The 20,610-nt window shown below is 45.7% G+C and overlaps 1 non-coding gene across 1 annotated transcript; it reads left to right on the top strand.

Moving 5' to 3' along the window:
* The first annotated feature begins 562 nt into the window (after positions 1-562).
* On the top strand, positions 563-636 carry trnan-guu (transfer RNA asparagine (anticodon GUU)). Its single transcript has one exon. It is a non-coding gene; the product is annotated as a tRNA-Asn (tRNA).
* The last annotated feature ends 19,974 nt before the right edge of the window (positions 637-20,610 follow it).

Genomic DNA, 20,610 nt, shown 5'->3' with positions numbered 1-20,610 from the left:
AGCCAGGCCTCCCGCTTCTTGGAGCTCGGAGAGGGGTTCCCACTCATTCATTCAACAGGAGAAGGCTCAATTTATTGTAATGGACACGGAGGGTACAGTGGTCGTGTCTCATGTTGAGGAGGAAGCTGTTTCCTCTCATTCAACAGAAGAGGACCTATTTACTAGAGTTCTTTTTTGTGGTGCAGCTGTAGTCTCCCATAGAGCCCTGAGGCTCAGGTTCAAATCCCACTGCTCCAGTGTGTGGAAAAACATTACTGCCCAAGCCACGTGCCAATTGGCATAGGGATAAGAAAATTAGGGAAGTAAACACGTCAACCTGTTCAATGCTATCTCCAATCATTTCACTTCCTGTCCCATTCGTACTCCAGGGAGCTCAGCCTCTTTATACGAAGGTTCTTTTTGAGAAGTTTAATCGGGCATTTTTGCACAAGTCAAGTTAAGAAAGCCGTGATCCCTCGCAAGACTGCGCGGAAGACAACAATTGTAATTCTCGGCGGGGAGGCTGAATTATGAATTCGCTAATAGCCTCACCTAAGCGATGGTGGAGCCCACGCCATCGCTTGTCTCTGTGGCGCAATTGGTCAGCGCGTTCGGCTGTTAACCGAAAGGTTGGTGGTTCGAGCCCACCCAGGGGCGGTGTGTTCGCTTGGCTTCGAAGATGAACGCTTTTAATGGGGTCAGGAAAATGTTCCCCAAACGGAAATCCTCTCCACAAAGGGGTTTCTGAATTGAATTAATGTCTAACGTAAGGGACTGTGGATTCTGAGAAGCCGAGACAAAAAGAGAAACTCGGCAGGTTTGACAGTACCTGTCGGAGAAAACAGAATTTTGAAATGTTGTCTCTGATTCTCTTTCCACAGATGTTGCCTGACCTGCTGAGTTCCTCCTGCAATTTCTAGTTTTGTTCTTAACGGAAAGTTCATTTCACCTTTTGGGATGAAACACCTAGACTCGCCATGTGCAGATATTTAACCCTTTCGAATCACTGTGAAGTGATTGGATTCAAACAAACTCTGCGATGATTCACTCTTTCTCAGCTCCACAGGCAGACAGACCTGGGAAGTGAAGTTGTCAGTGTGGTTCTGTATTCGTGGGCCGAGTGGTTCATGCGATGGACTTGAAATCCATTGCGGTTTCCCCATGCAGGTGTGAACCCTGTCGAGTACAAAATGAGAAATGTCGTCGAAAAGAAAGGGAGCTTGCTCCCCGGCTTCTTCTTTCAGATTCAAATCAGTGGAGGGGGAAAAGTATTTCACTCACATTGGGACTGGTGGGAATCTGCAACCCACTGCCTGTTCGGGTGGAACAAGCAGACACCCGCACAGCTTCGTTGGAGGCTGTGAGCAAAGTGTTTGGAAATGAGATTAGAACAGTGAGAGGCTTGAAATCGTGATCGAAATGAAGCAGGCACCTGAGGACAAGGGTGTTTCCTTTGCCAGTGAAAGATACTGCTTCACAAAGTTGGGCCTGTGGAAAGGAAGCAGTGACGATGATTATCTTTGGTTGTTCACCTTATGAGTGTTCCCATTGCTGCGCATGCCCGTGTTAACGTCAGAACGCTGCAGCATGGCGGCGTTAGATACGCACAGGGCCGGGGCGCAATGGATGACGCATCTGACTCCACCTACCTGTTTGAAATGCAGCTCACAGTTTCTTCACACACCCCAATTAATCTTTCTCATTGTCCTGAAGCCGGCATACGGTTTGAATTCCCGATCTGCGGGAATGAGAATCTTTTCACTGTCTCGCGTCAGTCAATGTCCCTGAGAACATCGGAGTCAAGTCACAGCGCTGGAGTTGAGGGGAAGCTGAAATAGCCCCACACGCTGCTCACGGGCACACTTTCCTTTCCCCAACTCAACGCCTCAACCACTGCGGCTCCTGGGAGTGGAAAGGAAACAATCACCAAAACCCAGTCTTAGCTTTGTGAATCTTCAGAAAATCAGCAAACGTTCATCCCTTCGGATTTTCTATCCTGGGCTGAGAGGGATTGGTTTTGTCACTCTTTTGTAGGACATTGCAAGTGGATGTTTTGCAGAAAAGCACCACAATGCAATCTGATTAATCAGGACCTGGATGTTTTCGGTCTTTGAATGTAAGTGTTGTGCTCCAGAACTTTGTTGTTCACAGTTTATAATACTTATCTTCCCAGTCCCCTGTATCACTTGTCGAAAATGTTCAATTTGCGTATTGTAATCCTTTCACTGTCTGCTAATGAGGATAGCGTTTCCGTGTTTTACCTAAATTATCGTGACCTTGCATACCTCAAGCCTCAAGCTAATTTGACGAGAAAGCTTTTCCAGTTCAAAAGCCAACTGTTAATGATGGTTCTGTTTCTTGTCACGTAGCCAATTTCAGATCGATGTTTTAAATATCCCTTTTGTTCCTTCAGATCCAGGTTTCGCTCACAGGGCTAGAACAGAACTGTCACCAAATACATTTACCAATCTACGTTCATCCTATCGATTGTATTAGCATCATCAACACTTCTCATCAAAATAACTCGAGGGAATTTCATCACAATTTTCTGTGAACAGTTCTACATTAGCTTTGCTGAATGAACCCCAAATTTCTTATTTTCGGCCCTGATTATTCATCTCTCTATGCATGGGAATGGATCCTTCCCAACCGCTCTATCTCTCATCAATGTGTGCAGTTCAATTCGATCTCCCATCAGCCTCCTCTGTCCTGATCAAATCCAGGGGAACAGGATACGTTGGGGCTATGGCGCAGACAGGACAAGCCCAATACTCACCTTTCCTGTTAGAACCATTCCATGAGACATTTTAGACCACAACCTTGGGCGATCGTTGTGGCCGAACACTTATGGTGTCGGCGTAGAGATCCTTTGGGGCTCCCCCACTCAAGGTGGTAACCTGCTGACTATGTTTTCTTCGCTGACGATTTTAAATGACTTCCTTTTGGTTGTATTATCGCCCAAACTTCACAAAACCCGTCCCAATAAAGTCCCGTTTTCTCATGTCTGGGAATTGATTGCCATGCAGGAACCTCGGGTTCTGAACAAACAACGTTACAGCCTCACAACGTCAGCTCTGTTTACCTTTCACCAGATGCTGCTCGACCTGTTGGCTTTCTGCAGTATTCTCTGTGTTTATTAGGCACAAGTGCTGCTTTTCATTCAAGAACTTCAATCCCTGTCCTCTGGTAACTGACTCTGGTCAGTGGCAATTGATTCTTCTGATCATTAATCTGCCCATTCCCACCGCTTCTTCTCCCATCATTACCAACAGCCCCAGGAAATCTCCAGTTAACCTTCTTTGCTCCAAAGCGAACATTCCCAACCTTCTTTGCTCCAAAGCGAACATTCCGAACATTCCAAAATGGAAATTCCTCATCCCTGGACATGACGCAAGGCGTACAATTGGGAAGAGATTTTGGCAAAATATTGTCAGTTAGGAAATGGAAAAATGTTCATGAAGCAAAACAGAAATCCCAGTCTCCAGCTTTGTGAATCTTTAGAAACTCTTTGGTAAACGTATTTGGAGGAGAATGAAAGATGAACTGTCCCACTGAGTAGAGACAGTGCAGACACCGTCCCCTTGTTGAAGAGGCCGGGAGATTGACTCTGATGTTCTCGGGACATGAACTGATCTGAGACATTGAAAGAATTGTCGTTCCTGCACATCAGGAATTCAAACACCTTCTCGCCTCCGAGCCAATGAGAGAACTCGGGAACAGGCAAAACACGGAAAGGCTCGAAGGGCGACGGCCCGGAATAAGAAAGCTCGTTCCTCGTGACATGGATGTGTCTCCAGCCTGTCCCCGGTGTCTTCACAATAAATCTCCCAGGCTTTATTATGGAAAAGTAAAACTGATAGACGGCAATTGTAATTCGAGGCGGGGAGGCTGAATTATGAATTCACTAATAGCCTCCCCTAAGCTATGGCGCAGCCTGTATCATCGCCTGTCTCTGTGGCGCAATTGGTCAGCGCGTTCGGCTGTTAACTGAAAGGTTGGTGGGTCGAGCCCACCCAGAGGCGATGAGCTTCTGGTTACCTGTCTCTTCAACACGCCACCCTGTTTCCGAGCCAACATCTCTGTCTCAGGCATGCAGCAGTGTTCCAGCAAAACTCAGCTCCAGATGGAAGACCAACGTCTCATTTTCCATTTGGAATCCTACAGCCCTCCAGTCTTCAAGATCGAGTTCAATATTAGTTGGACCCGAACTCCCGCATGCCCTTGACCCCTACCACACCCACACGAGGCCGTGTTATCACATCGTCTGCTGTTACACACGACTTCGTGTTAGCCAGGAATAGTCGCCATGAACAGTTAGTCACCCTCCGACTCAGATCGTTATTCACTCCTTTGTCTCTCCAATATTCTCACTCTGAACTCGTGGCAAAGAGAGCAATGTCGATTGATATCCCTGAGCCAGCTGTTTGTCCCATCTCCAGGAACAGGGCTCTCTCCACTGGCGGATAATTAAACCACTTTGTTGTTGCGTTGACGTGAGATTGTATAAATATAAACTTTTCTAAATCCCCACCTTCCGTTGATTGAACTGTGAGTTCACTCTGAATCACAACACGTGATTCTGGTTCTACACAGCATGTAAATGAGAGTCTCTATTCGTATCATTCTCTTGCCTTCGCCCTGGAAATCTCCACATTGTTACTTTGGACATGACCACCGAATTCCCTTTTTTGTTCTTGAATCTGCCTCCTTGTCACGGTCAGACAGGGACAAAAAAGTGTTCTTCCTAATGTCACGTTTACTTTTTTTTCCAAATGCCTTGAAATCTCTGCCAAGTTTTTGGGAAATTGAAAGGATTCTCATTCCTGCACATGAGACTGAATTGATTTAATTTCTAACGTAAAGGACTGCGGATGCTGAGAATCCGAGACACAAAGAGGAGCTGCTGGAGAAACTCAGCAGGTTTGGCAGTAACTGTAGGAGAAAACAGAGTTCTGAAATATTGTCTCTGCTTCTCTTTCCACCGATGCGGAGTTGCTCCTGGAATTTCTGTTTTTGCTTTTAACTGAAAGTTTATTTCATCTTTCGTGATGAAACAACCAGACTCGCCATGTGCAGATATGTAACCCTTTCGAAACCTGTGAAGTGATTGAATTCAAACAAACCCAGCAATAACTCACTCTTTCTCAGCTCCACAGGCAGAGAGACCTGGGAAATGAAGCTGTTAGTGTGGTTCTTTATTCGTGGGTCGAGTGGTTAATACGATGGATTTGAGATCGATTGCGGTTTCCCCACGCAGGTGTGAACCTTGCCGACTACAGTTGAGAAATGTCGTCAAAAAGAAAGGAAGACAACTCCTCGGTTTCTTCTTTAGGATTCAAATCAGTGGAGGGGTTGGAAATCTGCAACCCACTGCCTGTCAGGGTGGAACAATCAGATACCCACAGGGCTACTTTTGAGGCTATGAGCCAAGTGTTTGGAAATGAGACTAGAACAGTGAGGGGCGTGAAGTCGTGATCGAAATGAAGCAGGCACCTGAGGACGAATGGGTTTTATTTGCCAGTGAAAGATACTGCTTCACAAAGTTGGAACTATGGAAGGGAAGCAGTGACGGTGATTATCTTTCGCTGTTCCTCTTGTGAATGTTCCCATTGCTGCGCATGTCCGTGTTAACGTCAGAACTCTGCAGCATGGTGGCGTCAGGTACGCACAGGGCCGGGGCGCAATGGATGACGCAACTGACTCCACCTTCCTGTTTGAAATGCAGCTCACAGCTTCTTCACACAATCCCAATTAATCTTTCTCATTGTCCTGAAGCCGGCATACGGTTTGAAATCCTGATCTGCAGGAACGAGACTCTTTTCACTGTCTCGCGTCAGTAAGTGTCCCTGAGAACATCAGAGTCCCGTCACAGCGCTGTCAGAGGAGGGGAAGCTGAAATAGCCCCACACGCTGCTCACGGGCACATTTCACTTTCTCCAACTCACCGCCCCAACCACAGCGGCTCCTGGGAGTGGAAAGGGAACAAATACCAAAACCTAGTCTCAGCTTTGTAAATCTTCAGGAAATCTGTTCATCCCGTTGGATCTTCCATCCTGGTCTGACAGCGTTGATTTTAAATAACTGTCCAGTCAGTGCCGATTCGTTTTGGCTGAATAAAATCTTCCCTATCTCATCCCAGCATTTCTTGCCACAGAGAACTGTGCGGCAGAGTTCATGTATATATTTCCTTGTATGGTATTTTGTAAATAACATTCGTTTGCTGGTTGTTTGTATCGGGTATTTCAGGTTCATTAGCCGCTGTTTAAGTGTGTTGGTAGGTTTGTGGGCTACCATGATGCTGAGAGCGTTGAGTTGTCTGGACATCATTTCCCAGATGTCTTTTATGTAAAGTAATGTGGCTAGGGTTTCTGCACACGTTGTGTCTGCTTGTGTCAGTTTGTTGATGTGAAATCGACACACTGGGTTTATTGCGTATGCAAAAGTGCGGATTGCAGATGCTGGAAACCAGAGTTTAGATCAGAGTGGTGCTGGAAAAGAATTGCAGGTCAGACAGCTTCCGAGGAGCAGGAAAATCGACTTTTCGGGCAAAAGCCCTTCACCAGGAATGGAGGCAGGACGCCTCCAGGGCGGAGAGATAAATTGCGGGGTGGGGGTGTGCTGGGGCGAAGGTAGCAAAAGGTACAATAGGTGAATGGGGGTGGGGATGGAGGTGAAAGGTCAGAGAGGAGGGTGGAGCGGATAGGAGGGAAGGGAGATTGGCAGGTAGGACAGGTCATGAGGATAGCGCTGTGCTGGAAGTTTGGAACTGAAGTAAGGTGGGGGAGGGGAAATGAGGAAACTGGTGAAGTCCACATTGATGTCCTGGGTTTGAATTTATCCGAGATGGAAGATGGGGCGTTCTTCCTCCAGGCATCGGGTGGGGAGGGAGCGGCGATGGAGGAGGCCCAGGACCTGCATGTCCTCGGCAGAGTGGGAGGGGGTGTTGAAATGTTGGGCCATAGAGCGATGGGGTTGATTGTTGTGGGTGTCCTGGAGATATCCCCTCAAGGGCCGTGACTGGACTCTGCGAGGAGTCTCCAGCCTCCGCAATGTCGAGGAGACCGCATCGGGAGCAATGGATACAAGAAATGACTTTGTTGGATGCACAGGTGAAAGCTTGCTGACGACCGCGGCCCAGGTTCGATTTCCGGGCAGGAAAGTAATTTTTAGTAGAGCTGACAAGCGGCATCCGCATCTCCCTGGTGGTCTAGTGGTTAGGATTTGGCGCTCTCACCGCCGCAGCCCGCGTTCGCTTCCCGGTCAGGAAAACCATTTTCAGGGGTGCAGGCTACACATTCTTCTTAAATGCGCTGTGCAATTATTTATACTAGTTCCTGGGTGCTGCAGTGTGTCGTGGCTCGTTGAAATAGTGTCCTGATTCAGATTTGTTTGTATGTGGAGGGATGATTGCTTCTGCAGTTAAGTTCTTGGTTCGTGTGCGTTGTTTTCCTGTAGAGGCTGTTTTGAATTTACCATTGACTGTTCGCTCTACTGTGACATCTAGAAATGGCACTTTGTTGTTGTTCTCCTCTTTTGTGAATTTTTTGTCAGCGAGGATATTGTTGATGGTGTTGTAGGTTTCCTCTAATTTGTTTCATTTTTTGATGACAAAAGTGTCATCACTGTAGCAGACCCAAAGTTTGGGTTGGATCGTTGGAAGGGCTGTTTGTTCGAGTCTCTGCATTATTGCTTCTGCTAGGAATCCTGATACTGGTGGTTTCATGGGTATTTCGTTGATTTGTTTGTAGGGCTTGTTACTGAATATGAAGTGGGTGGTAAGACACAGTTCCACGAGGTTGACAGTGCTATCTTTGCTGATGAAGTTGGTGCTGTGTTTGTGTCTTTGGTTCTTCGAGTAGTGTCTTCAGTTTTGTTTGGCCACGTTGATGTTAATGGATGTGAACAGGGCTGTTATGTCAAAGGAGAGCATTATTCCATCCTCTTCTATCTTAGTGTCTTTGGTGTTCAGGAATTCTTGGATGGAGTAAATGGAGTGGCGTGAATCTTCGACTTGGTGTTTTCAGTGGAGGCCTTTGACTAGTCTGTATATTGGTGTTCCAAATGGTGAGACTTTGGGTTTGAGGGGGGCTCCTGGTTTGAAGAGGAGAACAACAACAAAGTGCCATTCTTAGATGTCACAGTAGAGCGAACAGTCAATGGGGAACTTCAAACTAGCTCTACAGAAAAACAATACACACAAACCAAATACTTAACCACAGAAGCAATCATCCCAACATCCACAAACGTTGCTGCATCAGGACATTATTTCAACGAACCACTACACACTGCAGCACAGAGAAACTGCGAAGAGCAGAAGAGGGATACGTATATAGTGTATTTAAGGAGAACGGGTACCCAATAGACCCAATCCGCCGATTTCTCATTGATGCTTCCAAGCTGACTCTCAAAAATTCGGTTTGTCCCTCCATTCTTTCCTGTTTGTTTTTTGTGGGTTTTGAAAGCTTTCGCAATCCTCTGACTGAGTATTGGAGTTGGAAAGTTATGTTGTGGCTGTAGAGGACATTGGTTAGACCACTTTTGGAATATTGTGTGCAATTCTGGTCTCCTATCAGAAGGATACTGTGAAATTTGAAAGGGTTCTGAAGCACCAGTGGGTCCACAGAGGGGAAGAGGCCCTTCTGCTGCCCTGAGTGTGGGAAGGCCTTCGGTGATTCCTCTGCCTGCTGCCGCACCAGTTGATCCACACCGTGGAAGGCTGTTCTCCGGCCCGAAGTACGAGATGGCCTTCAGCAGTTCTTCCCACCTGCTGAAACACCAGTGGGTCCACACTGAGGAGAGGCCGTTCTTCTGCTCCGAGTGCAGGAAGGGCTTTGCTCTTTCCTCCGACCTGCTGGCCCATTGGTGAGTCCACATGGGGGAGAGGTCGTTCAGTTGCCCTAAGTGCAGGAAGTCCTTCAGCAATTCCACAGCCCTGCTGAGGCACCAGTCCGTCCACACCGGGGAGAAGCCATTCTTCTGCCCCGAGTGTGGGAAGGGCTTTATCCGCTCCTCCACACTGCGGAAGCACCAGCTGGTCCACACGGGAGCGGGGGGGGGGGGGGGGGGGGGGGAGGCCATTCTGCTGACCTGAGTGCGGGAAGGCCTTCAGCAATTCCTCCACCCTGCTGAAACACCTGTGTGTCCTTCAGCAGTGGGAGGTCCTTCAGCTGGCCCGAGTGTGGGAAGAGGTTCATGTTTGCTTGCAACTTGCAGAAACACCAGCGTGGGCACTGCTGCTCACTGAGCCAGGGAATGCACATTGCCAATGAATTTATCCAAATAAACCTAAGACCGCAAGACCATCGGAGCAGAAGTTAGGCCATTGGGCCCGTCGAGTCTACTCTGCCATTCGTTAGAGACAAAATTAGTGCAGATGAGATTAGCGACAGGAAATAGGCCATTTGTCCCAACAAGTCCACGCAAACCCTCCGAAGTGTAACCCATCCAGACCCATTTCCCTCTAACTAATGTACCGAACTAATGTGGGCAATTAAGCATGGCCACTCCACATGACCTGCACATCTTTGGTTTATGTAAGAAGACAGGATCACACAGAGAAAACCCATGCAGACACTGGGAGAATGTGCAAACTCCTCACAGACAGCGATCCAAGGCTGGAATCAAACCTGGATCCCGGGCGCTGTGAGGCTGCAGTGGTAACCACTGAGCCACTACATATTGCAACCCGAAGTTGCAAGCAGGAAGTTGGGAGAATACAGCAAGCCAGGCAGCACCAGAATGTGGAGTAGTCAGCGTTTTGGGTATTAACCCTTCTTCAGGACTGAAACGTTGACTTCTCCATGAGAAACGATTTATGGGAATGATGCTGGGGGTTGTAGGTTTTGAGCTCCAGGGACAGGCTGAATAGGCTGGAGCTGTTTTCCCTGGAGCATCGGAGGCAGAGGAGTGACCTAATAGAGGTTACAAAATCTTGAGGGGCATGGACAGAGTAATAGACAAGGTCTTTTCTCTAGGGTGGGGGAGTCCAGAACTAGAGGACATAGGTTTTGGGTGAGAGGCGAAATATATTAAAGGGACAACGTCTTCATGCAGGGGGTGGTACATATATGAAATGAGCTGCCAGAATATATGGGTCATGTGCTGTCAAATGGGACTAGATTAATTTGGGCTATCAGGTCAGCATGGACAAGTTGGACCAAAGGGTCAGTTTCCATGCTGTACGTGTCTTTGACTACTGGTCCTCATGTAATTTTAAAATAGAGTCCAAGTAACTTTGAATAGTTCAATCTTATTGAGGTCACTTCCTGAAAAGTTTCAAATGAATCATCTGAGCGATACTGTTTAAACATGCTAAGTTGGACAAAGTATCCCACCAAGTTCAAGATAAACGCAGAGTTGAAGACGTCAGAAGTCAGAACACCAAGGGGACCAAAACTGATCACATTATTCCAGGTGCAACCTTATCAACGTCCTGTATAACTACAACATAACTTGCCAACATCTATACTCAGTTCTCTAATTGATGAAGACCAGTGTGCTGAAACCTTTCTTCATTGCCTTGTGAACCGATGTTGTCAGAGATATAGGACCTACTTTAAACTGATCCACAATCCAGCTGCTGGGAGCCCAGAAGCAGAGTAGTGCTGCGTGAGTGTGCTGGGCACATAACCCAGAGGTCGATGGGTCAAAACCATGTGATGCTGTTGCTCAATGTCTCTGTAAGCTGCTTTCATTTATAATGGTGCTCTGTTCTGTATCTTGCCTTTGCATCTGCTTCCCAAAGCTTCTTCAGTGGAGGAGTGGCAGCTGGAGCCCAGGACTTCAACGACCCGCCGGAGCTTGAGGAAGGTCCAAGCTCCAAGAAGCGGGGGGTAAGGCTGGAGGCTGTATTTGCTCAAGGCTTGTATTTTTAACTCATTTAAATGGTACCTACTGTATGGTGCTATGGTTTACATTAAAACCGGAGGATCATATCAGAGTGTTTATATTTAGCAGCGGTAGTTGGTAAAATACACTCCCTGGAGGAGCACCTTCTATGATGCTGCATTTCTTGCTTTGTGCCCTTCCCCCATTTCTTACCTCCCAGCTTGGTTTTATGTTTTTTTGGTTAAATTTAATTTCATATTAATCAGACTTGGTATTGACTGTGTGCTATTAATTTGCTTCTTCGAATATTGAAAGTCAAAATTAATGGTGTAATTTCATTTCTGATGTCAGAGTTTGACATTGAATGTGCAGATGTGAATACCAGTAAGTTGTGAAAATACATCAAGAACTTGTGGTTTTTTACAAAAAGAGCAGTTCACTGATATTCATGGCATTGTCTCATTTGGGAGTGATGATTCAAATCTGACCAACAAACCGTTTCATGCAATCACCCAATTTAATTAAAATTTTCTTTAATTTAAATAAAGAAAATAACTCTGGCAGGCTAAGATTTATGCAATCTATTTATAAGATTATGTCCATTGCTTGCAATATGGTCTCATCCACATTGGGGAAACTGGACGCCAACTCGCGGAACGTTTCAGGGAATAACTCTGGGACAATAAAACTAAACGACCGACGCCCTGTGGCTGAACGCTTTAACTCGCCCTCCCATTCCGCCAAGGACATGCAAGACCTGGGCTGCCTCCACTGCCAAACTCTTGCTACCCGACGCTTGTAAGAAAAACACCTCACCTTCTGACTTGGGACCCTCCAACTACAAGGTATCAATGTAGATTTCATCAGTTTCCTCATTTCCTCTCCCCCCACCTTGTCCCAGATCCAACCTTCCAATTCGACACCAACCTCTTGACCTGTCATACCTGTCCACCTTGCTTCTCACCTATTTGTTCCACCCTCATCTCTGACCTATCACCATCAATCCCTACCTCCATCTACCTATTGCACTCCCAGCTGCCTTTCATCCAGCCCCACTTCCTTCCCATTTATCTCTCAGCCCCCTTGGGCCACCCTTTATTCCTGATGAAGCGCTTATGCTCTAAACCAAGACTGTGATGAAACAACATTCTCAACAAATAGGAAATAGCTCCCAAGTCAGATTTCATTCCCTCTTCTGTTTCCCAGTTCTTTCAGAAATAAGAAATGTCTTTTTCTTCCACTAGAAAGTGATCTTCCACTTTGCGCTGTCTGAAGTGTTATGCCACATTATTACTTTAGACACCTTTTAAGAATCCTTTCAACCTGTTTTTCTAACAATTGTGGAGGTGACCAAAAGCAAACATTTCACTCCTCCTCAATGTCCCATTTCTCCTCCTATGAGCCATTTTGTAATGTTGTCTATGTTACAAGCAGCCGAGTGCACTTGGTTTCTGAATTGAAATTTGGCCATTGAAGTGATCAGAATTAATATATATCGATGGATAGCTGTGTTTGCACTAACTGTAATTATCCACCAATATGATGTCTTTTGTTCCACCAAAACTGGAAACAATGATCAGTCTTTATATTGCAGTCGGATGTCGAAAATCATCCCAGCGATCTTCACGTTATTATAGTTCACTGTGGCCATAACAGCATTGCGAGGCAGTTTGACGTGACGAAAACTTGGATGGAAAGAATGTAGATTGATGAGAAGTCAAAATGGCAGAGTCTCTGGCTACAATCGATCTGTCTGGCTTGATTATATGAGTGGCAGCTCTTGAAGAGCAACTTCCACTCCATCACTTCAACCAGCAAGAGGAGATAAGTGTGAACACAACATTCCAACTGTGACATATACGCATTAAATCGATGTTATTGATCAAAATCCTGGAACTCGCTCCTGAACCTTTATTATAGACCACATCATATGTGTGAAGTAATTTAAGAGGCAGCTCACCACCACTTTTTCAAGGACAGTTTGGCAAGACTTGCTGGCAGAGCCAATGATATGCACATGATATTGGAAACAGTCTAATCGTATGGATAGATGATTGGCTAACCAATGATACAGGAGGGATAAGGGGCATGTTCAGGATCGTAACTTATAACTAGCAATGTGCCACAGGGATCAGTGCTGGGGCACAAAATTATTTACAATATGTATATGAATTACTTGGATAAGTAAAGTGAATGTACTATTGCCAAGCCTGCAGTAGAGACAGTTGATTAGAATGCCGGTGGTAAGGATGACATGAACTCTTCATCCAATTTCAATGAGTAATCGGGAAGGCAAAAGGGAGATTGGCCTTTAAATGGAGTACAAAAGTAGGGAGGTTATAGTGAACCTCCGCCTGGAACTTTTGATTGAAAGTGCAGTGAAGATTCAACCAGTTGACAGTGGATCTGAATCACATGTAGATCAGACCAGGTTTGGACAGCAGGAAACCAGATTAGTTTTTACAACAAACCACAACGATTTCATCATTAGACTCTTAATTCCAGATTTATATTGAATACAGATTCCACCATCTGCCGTGGCAGGTTTTGAACCCAAGTCCCGTGAACATTACCTGGGTGAATGTTCTGGTGACAATTAAGTCGGCCATCGCCTCCACTGGACACATTGGCATATTGTGTTCAGAGGTAACAAAGGAGCAAGAGGTTTCAGCAGCTGCTAAGTTGTTGATATTACACAAGGGAACATCAGGACTCTCAGTAATGGCACATACTGAAGCCAGAACCTGTATCAGAGGTCAGGGCTCGGGATCCATAGAAAGAGGCCATTCAGCCTCTTGAGCCTGCTCCTCCATTCAGTAGGATCGTGGCTGATCTGGCATTCCCCACATCCACTTTCCGGCCCTTTTCCTGTAACTGTTCATCCCCCGACTGATCACGAATTTATCGATCCTAGTTTAAATGTGACACGAAGGCTGTCAACAGAGTTACTGGGGTTGGGGGGGGCGGTGGTGGGGCGGGGGGTCAGGACGAACGTGGAGATTAAAACAATGGCTTCACACTTCACAATATTTAACTAAGGGAATGTTTATGGTTATCCAGTGCTGGAAATTGGGCAGGTAATCAGATGAAATTATTGGTAAATTATAAATGACAGAGAAGTCGGGAGAGAAGTGGTGTTCAGGCACAGTTGGAATCATCAGTATAGATGCCAACACCAGCAGCTACGGAAAAACAAATAAGAATGGAAGATGCTAAAAGCAGACCCTCCCAGAGCATACAGCGATATTGGAGGGGGTCAGTACTGTCATTAACCCTGATCAAGGCTGTCCGCAGGTCGACGAGGCAATGTTCATCCCTGTCACCGTTACAAAGGATGTCAAATATGACCTTGATAAGAACTGTTTCAGGGGCGGAAACCTGACTCGAGGGCTTTAAATACAAAATTCTGGAAAAGATGGGAATGGCTATTTCAACAATGTTACATCCAAACCAACACTTCCATTGGTGCGATAATTATAGAAGTGTTTTTATTTTCATTTAGAAGATTCTCAGCAACACTGCGTAAGAAACAACAAAATTAACACAAGAAATACTGCAATTGCTACAATGTGCCTGCTCCCAATAGGAGGTCATCTGGTGTTCAATTAATTGTCTACATGAGGCAATAGCTTTCAGAGGGGAGACACAGACTGCTTGATACAGACATACAATGGGCGGGAGTAGGCCACTCGGCCCTTTTAGCCTGCTGCAACATTCAATAAGATCATGGCTGATCTGAATTCAACCTCAACTCTACATTCCTACACATCCCCGACAATCTGTCACCCACTTGGTTATCAAGAATCTATCTACCTCTGCCTTAAAGATTTTGAATCCACTGTCTTTTGAGGAAGACACACAACCCTCAGAACGAAAGGAAATCATCCTCATTTCTGTCTTCTACTTTTAAAATATGACCCTCTATTTTCAGATATTAAGATAAGGATACAGGCTACATTCAAATAATACCTTAAGTACAGTTAACTATCTTAAAGTGCTTCACGTGAACATAATGAGAATTCCTTAAAAAATCACAAGACCGGAGCACAGATTAGGACAGGTGACCGAAGACTTGGTCAAAGGGGCAGGTTTAGGGCAATCTTTTAAACAGTTTCAATTTCCCAAACATCAGAGGACAAAGACGTAAAGAGCAAACACAAAATAGCAAAGGATGGGAAGCAACAGTGTCGACATAATGTGATAGGAAACATCCAGGGATCATGAGTTCAAATCCCCGCATAGCAATAGGTGAGATGTGAATAATTCAAATCATAAATGGGGAACACAAAGTTAGTTTCAGTATGGTATCGATGGCACTTACGTCAATAGTCATAAAAACCCATGTTCACCAATGTCCCTTCTGGAGGGAAACTGCCATCCTTACCTGGTCTGTCTTACATGTGACTCCAGACCCACAGCAATGTGGTTGACTCTTAAACTGCCCTCTGAATTGGCACAAGCAAGACACCTTGCACTTAGGGATGGATTACAAATATCAACCTTGTGAAAGTGTCACAACAGAAATTGCTGGAGAAACGCAGCCAGTCTGGCAATACCGGTGGAGAGAGAGAGAGAAAAACAGTCAATATCCTGGCCTGCGTCCAGAACAGTTGTGAAGAATGGTCACAGTACTTGAAATGCTAACTCAGCTCCTTTCTCCACATGTGCTTCCAGTCCTATTGAGTTTCTCCAGCAATTTATGCATTTTTGTGTTTCAGATCTCCAGAATCTGCAGTTCTTCATTACACTGACTTAGGGAAGCTCAAATCCCATAAAAGGTTAAAACAGAAGGGCTGGAATTACTCAGCAAGTCTGGCAGCAGCTATGGAGATAAAAACAGTTAGTTCTCTAGGTCATTGAATGATCTTACATCGGGGACAAACGTTTGGGGAAGCTGCAGGAGTAAAAGGCACTGGTGTAACTTCAACATTTGGGAGAACTCTCTCAGCCATGGAGGTCAGATTGACTCAGCATTCTGGTCCTGCTCATTACCTGTTAACTTCTCCATTTGTTGTTCTTGTTATATTTCTACATGGTTAACACATTCCTATGTTTTAAAATGATATACCAAACAGACAGGAATTTTCCAGGTAAGTAATCATACATTAAAGGATTTGGAATGTGAATGTAACGTTTAAACAAAAAGTATTTATTCATGCATGGTGTGTGGGCATCGCTGGCAATGCTTGCATTTATACCATCCTTAACCACCCTGTGGTTGGTTGGAAAAGTGAATGAAGGTGTCTGAGAGTGTCTTGATCAGCACAGCAATCTCAAAGATGGGTGTGCTCAGGTAGAAGTACCCTCCACTCCCACAGCAAGTCTGCATTCACTTCAATTACAGATGCCATCTCACACTCCCAGGAAAAGGACAGCATGGGATTACAATCAGAATAAAGCTTCCTCTACTCTTAAATTGAAAGTGAAGCTACCTCAACACTGTCCCCAACAAGCACTGCCAAGACAGAGACAGCACTGGGTTAGATACTGAGTAAAACTCCTTCTACACTTCCCCAATTCTTCAGTTCCAGGACAATGACAGCAAAGGGTTAAATAAACCTTAGCGCTTCTTCTATTATGACTGACACTTAGTACGTTCTACACCAATCCTCAAGGATAATTCAGAACTGAGACTATTATCTGGTACTGAATTCACACACCCTAATAGGAATGTCAGCAACAGAAAATCATGTAGTGAAACACTGATAATACACAAACAATACACAACAAAACTAGACTGTTATTGGGATCAAAGACATTTAAATGACAGGAGACATAGTCCCTGCAATGATCCGAATGTGAGCTGAACAACTTTCTCACGTGAATAATATTCTCTGGGAATGCAATGTCCACCTCACTGCTGTCTATTCCGTTCCTCTGCTCTCGTTCAGGGCTGAGTTGCGACTGACCACATGGTGGCGTGGGGTTAAGAGTTTAAAGAGTTAAGGTCAACTTGGATTGAGGTCGTCCTGTGTCATGCCAGTGAGGTCGAGGGTCACTGATTTACTCAACTTATAATCGGGGACAAGGGGATGTCAGGCTGGGCTTGTATCAGTTGGGGTTTAGAAGAAACAAATGATCTGATGGAGCTGTATAACATCTGGAGAGGACTTAATGTAAATGTAATGTCTCCTCATTTCTAGGCAGAGACTAGCATCTCATTTAAGATAGGAGAGTTTTGTTTTTCTCTCAAGTCTTCTCGAGTCTTTGAAATTCACTTCTTTAGAGAGCAGCATGTGGTGGTGGCACGGTGGTTAGCACTGCTGCCTCACGGCATCAGTGACCTGGGTTTGATCCCACCCTCGGGCCGACTCTCTGTGTGGAGTTTGCACATTCTTCCCGTGTGTCTGCGTTGGTTTCCTCTGGTGCTCTGGCCTCCTCCCACAGTCCAAAGAATGTGCAGGTAAGGGTAGATTGACCATGGAAGATGTAGGGTTACAGGGATAGGGTAACGAACTGGGTCTGAGTGGGACGGTCAGTCAATGTTGACTCGATGGGCTGAATGGCCTACTTGGACGCAATTGACCCATATCAATCAACAGTAAACACTTGATTTATGGTTACCGACATCAAATTACATTCGTGGTTTGTTATTTCATCTCTTACGTTATCGTATTCAACCAAATACAGCATCTAGAAACTTGCTTAATTACAATGTCTAATATCTGCAGAGCACTGTTTTTTTGTCGCGACCATTATCTTGAACTCTGACGTGTGACCTCTTCATTGCTGTCAAAGTTCCTTATTTGTCCCTACATTGTCATGGTTTTACTTTGTCGAATGACTTCCTGGCTTTTGCAGTTAAGATCCTATATTCTGCCCTCGTCAACACTTTCCCTTACAATTCTGTTCTAAGGATTTCATGAAAAACCTCAGAGTATGGTGAGACTGTGGAACTCACTACCATAGTGAATAGTTGGGGTGAAAAACATTACAACTAAGGGTAAGCAACCCAATACAAATGAGTGTTACTGTCATCAGATTCACAACACAGTGAAATTAAAACATGCAATGTCCCTCAATTTCTCAACTGTTCCTAACCAGACTTGATGAAGAACAGATCTTGCACGTCAACATTATAATTTAAATAAAAACCAACAAATTATAAATACGGTAACTTTGCTAGGGCATAGGTAAAGTAGATAATCTAATTAATAGCAATGATTTAAACCCTTTGATCAAGTCCCCCACCATCTCAGAGACAGAAACTTAAGCGGCAAATTAAGAAATAATTTTTTTTTAAAAACTTACCAATTCAAACAAACAGTTTCCAACAATGGATTGCCAAGCCTTTGTGCAATCCTTGGACTATGAGCTTTTCACAGACACGTAACTGGAAATCTAATTTAAAAGTCATGCTGAATGCAAATGGACACCCTGAAGTATTCAGCTATTTCTTACAGACTGGGACTCGTTCCCAGACAGAGCCAATAAATTCTTTAACTGGACAGAAAATAACGAGAGGGAACAGCACCTGGGCTCAACGAAGTGCAGCGCCCACTGGAAGCAAAGTTGCGGGGGTGAGGGAGTACGATGGCATAACGCAAAAAAATCCGACAGACTCTCCCACTATAAGCACTGTCAGAATGGGCAGGGGTTCAGTTCTGGCAGTGACCCACAGCAGTTTCACCAGCAGAATCAGATTGTTGGGAGCACTGGTGTGCCCACTGGTGCTTCTGCAAGGTGCAGAATGATGAGAACCTCCGCCTGCACTCGGGGCAGGTGAACGGCCTCTCCCCGGTATGGCCCCGCCTTTGCCTCAGCAGGTGGGAGAAATTGCTGGAGGCCTTCCCGCACTCTGGGCAGGGGAAGGGCCTCTCCCCCGTGTGGACCCGAAGGTGGGATGCCTGGTGAAAGCCCTTCCTGCACTTGAGGCAGGAGAACGGCCTCTCCCCGGTGTGGACCCGCTGGTGCCTCAGCAGGGCAGAGGTATCGTTGAAGGCCTTCCCGCACTTGGAGCAGCTGAAGGGCTTCTCCATTGTGTGGACCCGGCGGTGGGTCAGCAGGACGGAGGAATAGCTGAAGGAATTCCTGCATTCGGGGCAGGAGAATGGCCTCTCGCCTGTGTGGACCCGCTGGTGCCTCTGCAGAAAGTAGGAACTGCTGAAGGTCTTCCCGCAGTTGGGACATCAGAAGGGCCTCTCCCCCGTGTCGACCCCCGGGTGTCTCAGCACGCGGAGGAATTGCTGACGCCCTTTCGGCACTCAGAGCAGGAGAACTGCCTCTCCCCGGTGTGACTGCGCCCATGAGGCTCCAGGTCAGATGGGAAACGGACAGTCGCCACACTTCCATAGTTTTTCCACGGGACGGGATTCCTTGAGTTTCTCCATGATCGAATCTTCACCTGCACACAAACGCGTGTACAGCACCTCCCTGCCGTGAATTCCACCTCCCAGTCGGTATAACATTTACTGGATCCACAATCAGAGTGCTGCAACAGTAGGGTCTCTCTTCCAGTCTCACTGATGCTGAAAACGCACTGAAACAGGAACCAAAAAGCTTGGTTCCTTCTCACAGAATCATGGTCAAAAATTGTTATAGTCCCGATGGATTCAGTGACTGTCAGACATTGACGTGAAATTGAGGACTGCAAATGCTGGAGAGTCAGAGTTAAAGTGCAATGCTGGAAAATCACAGCAGATCAGGCAGCATCCGAGGAGCAACAGAGTCAATGTTTCAGGCAAAGCCCTTCATCTATTGATTTTGAAACTTCCATCTTCAGATCTTCAAATAATCTGTAAAAAGGGATTACAAAAATCATCACTGTCAGTCCAGGTTAGAAATTCCAAACAAGCAATTCTACTTTTCGCAGAACATTCTTTTCATTTTCCACAAAATTGAAAGCACCATCCCACCTCCTCTCACCCCTCTCTTCTCACTCCGCTCAAACTAATTCTCCCCATGGCACTGATTCAGGATCTTACAGAGACCGAAAAGTGAAAACATCAAGACAGACACCTCTGAATTTTGGATACCTCCACCTGAAAGTTAGTATCTTTCACGATATCTCGGAGTGAGTAAGTCTGATTTTGGGAAGCAAACAAAAGTGTCAATTCAGGATGAACCTTCAATGCAGCTTCTTGAGAAACAACCAGACACGGAATGGTTAACATCTGGGGAGGTGGAAGTTGGGAGTTGGCGGAAATGAGATATCAAGGCATTGGCACCGACACCATACAGAAACTGAACATACAGGCATCGCAAACATTACGGGCAAGCCAGAGTCATTGAGATACACAGCACAAAAACAGGTCCTTCAGTCCAACTCATCCGTGCCGACCAGATAGCCTAAATTAATCTCGTCTCATTTACCCGCACTCGACCCATATCCCTCTGAACTCTTCCTATTCATATACCCATCCAGACGCCTTTTAAATGTTATAATTGGACCTACATCCACTACTTCCTCCGGCAGATCATGCCTTACACTTGCCTCCCTCACCCCAAACATATTATCCTCCTGTTCTGGACTTCTCCCATCCCAGGTAAATGACCTTGTCTATTTACCCTATCCATGCCTCTCATGACTCTATAAACGTCTGTAAGGTCACCCCTCAGCCTCTGGTATACCGGGGAAAACAGCTCAAGTAATGCACTGCGTTTACTTTTGGGTTCACACTCACTCAACCTTCCTCCCGTGTAAAACATTGTTTCCCTCCCCAACACTGTCCAGGAAAAAGCCAAGAGTTCTGAGATTCTGGAGTTGGGGGAATGCCACGTAGAATTCCTACAATGTGGAAGCACGCCATTCAGCCCAACAAGTCCACACTGACCATCCAAAGTGTAACCCATGCAGACACATTC

Source organism: Chiloscyllium plagiosum, unplaced genomic scaffold (assembly GCF_037043375.1).
Source record: "Chiloscyllium plagiosum isolate Xiang-an unplaced genomic scaffold, Cpla_swu_hap1 HiC_scaffold_27, whole genome shotgun sequence".
Taxonomy (NCBI): domain Eukaryota; kingdom Metazoa; phylum Chordata; class Chondrichthyes; order Orectolobiformes; family Hemiscylliidae; genus Chiloscyllium; species Chiloscyllium plagiosum.
The sequence above is the reverse complement of the archived record's forward strand: the minus strand, read 5'-3'. Positions and strand labels throughout refer to the sequence as shown.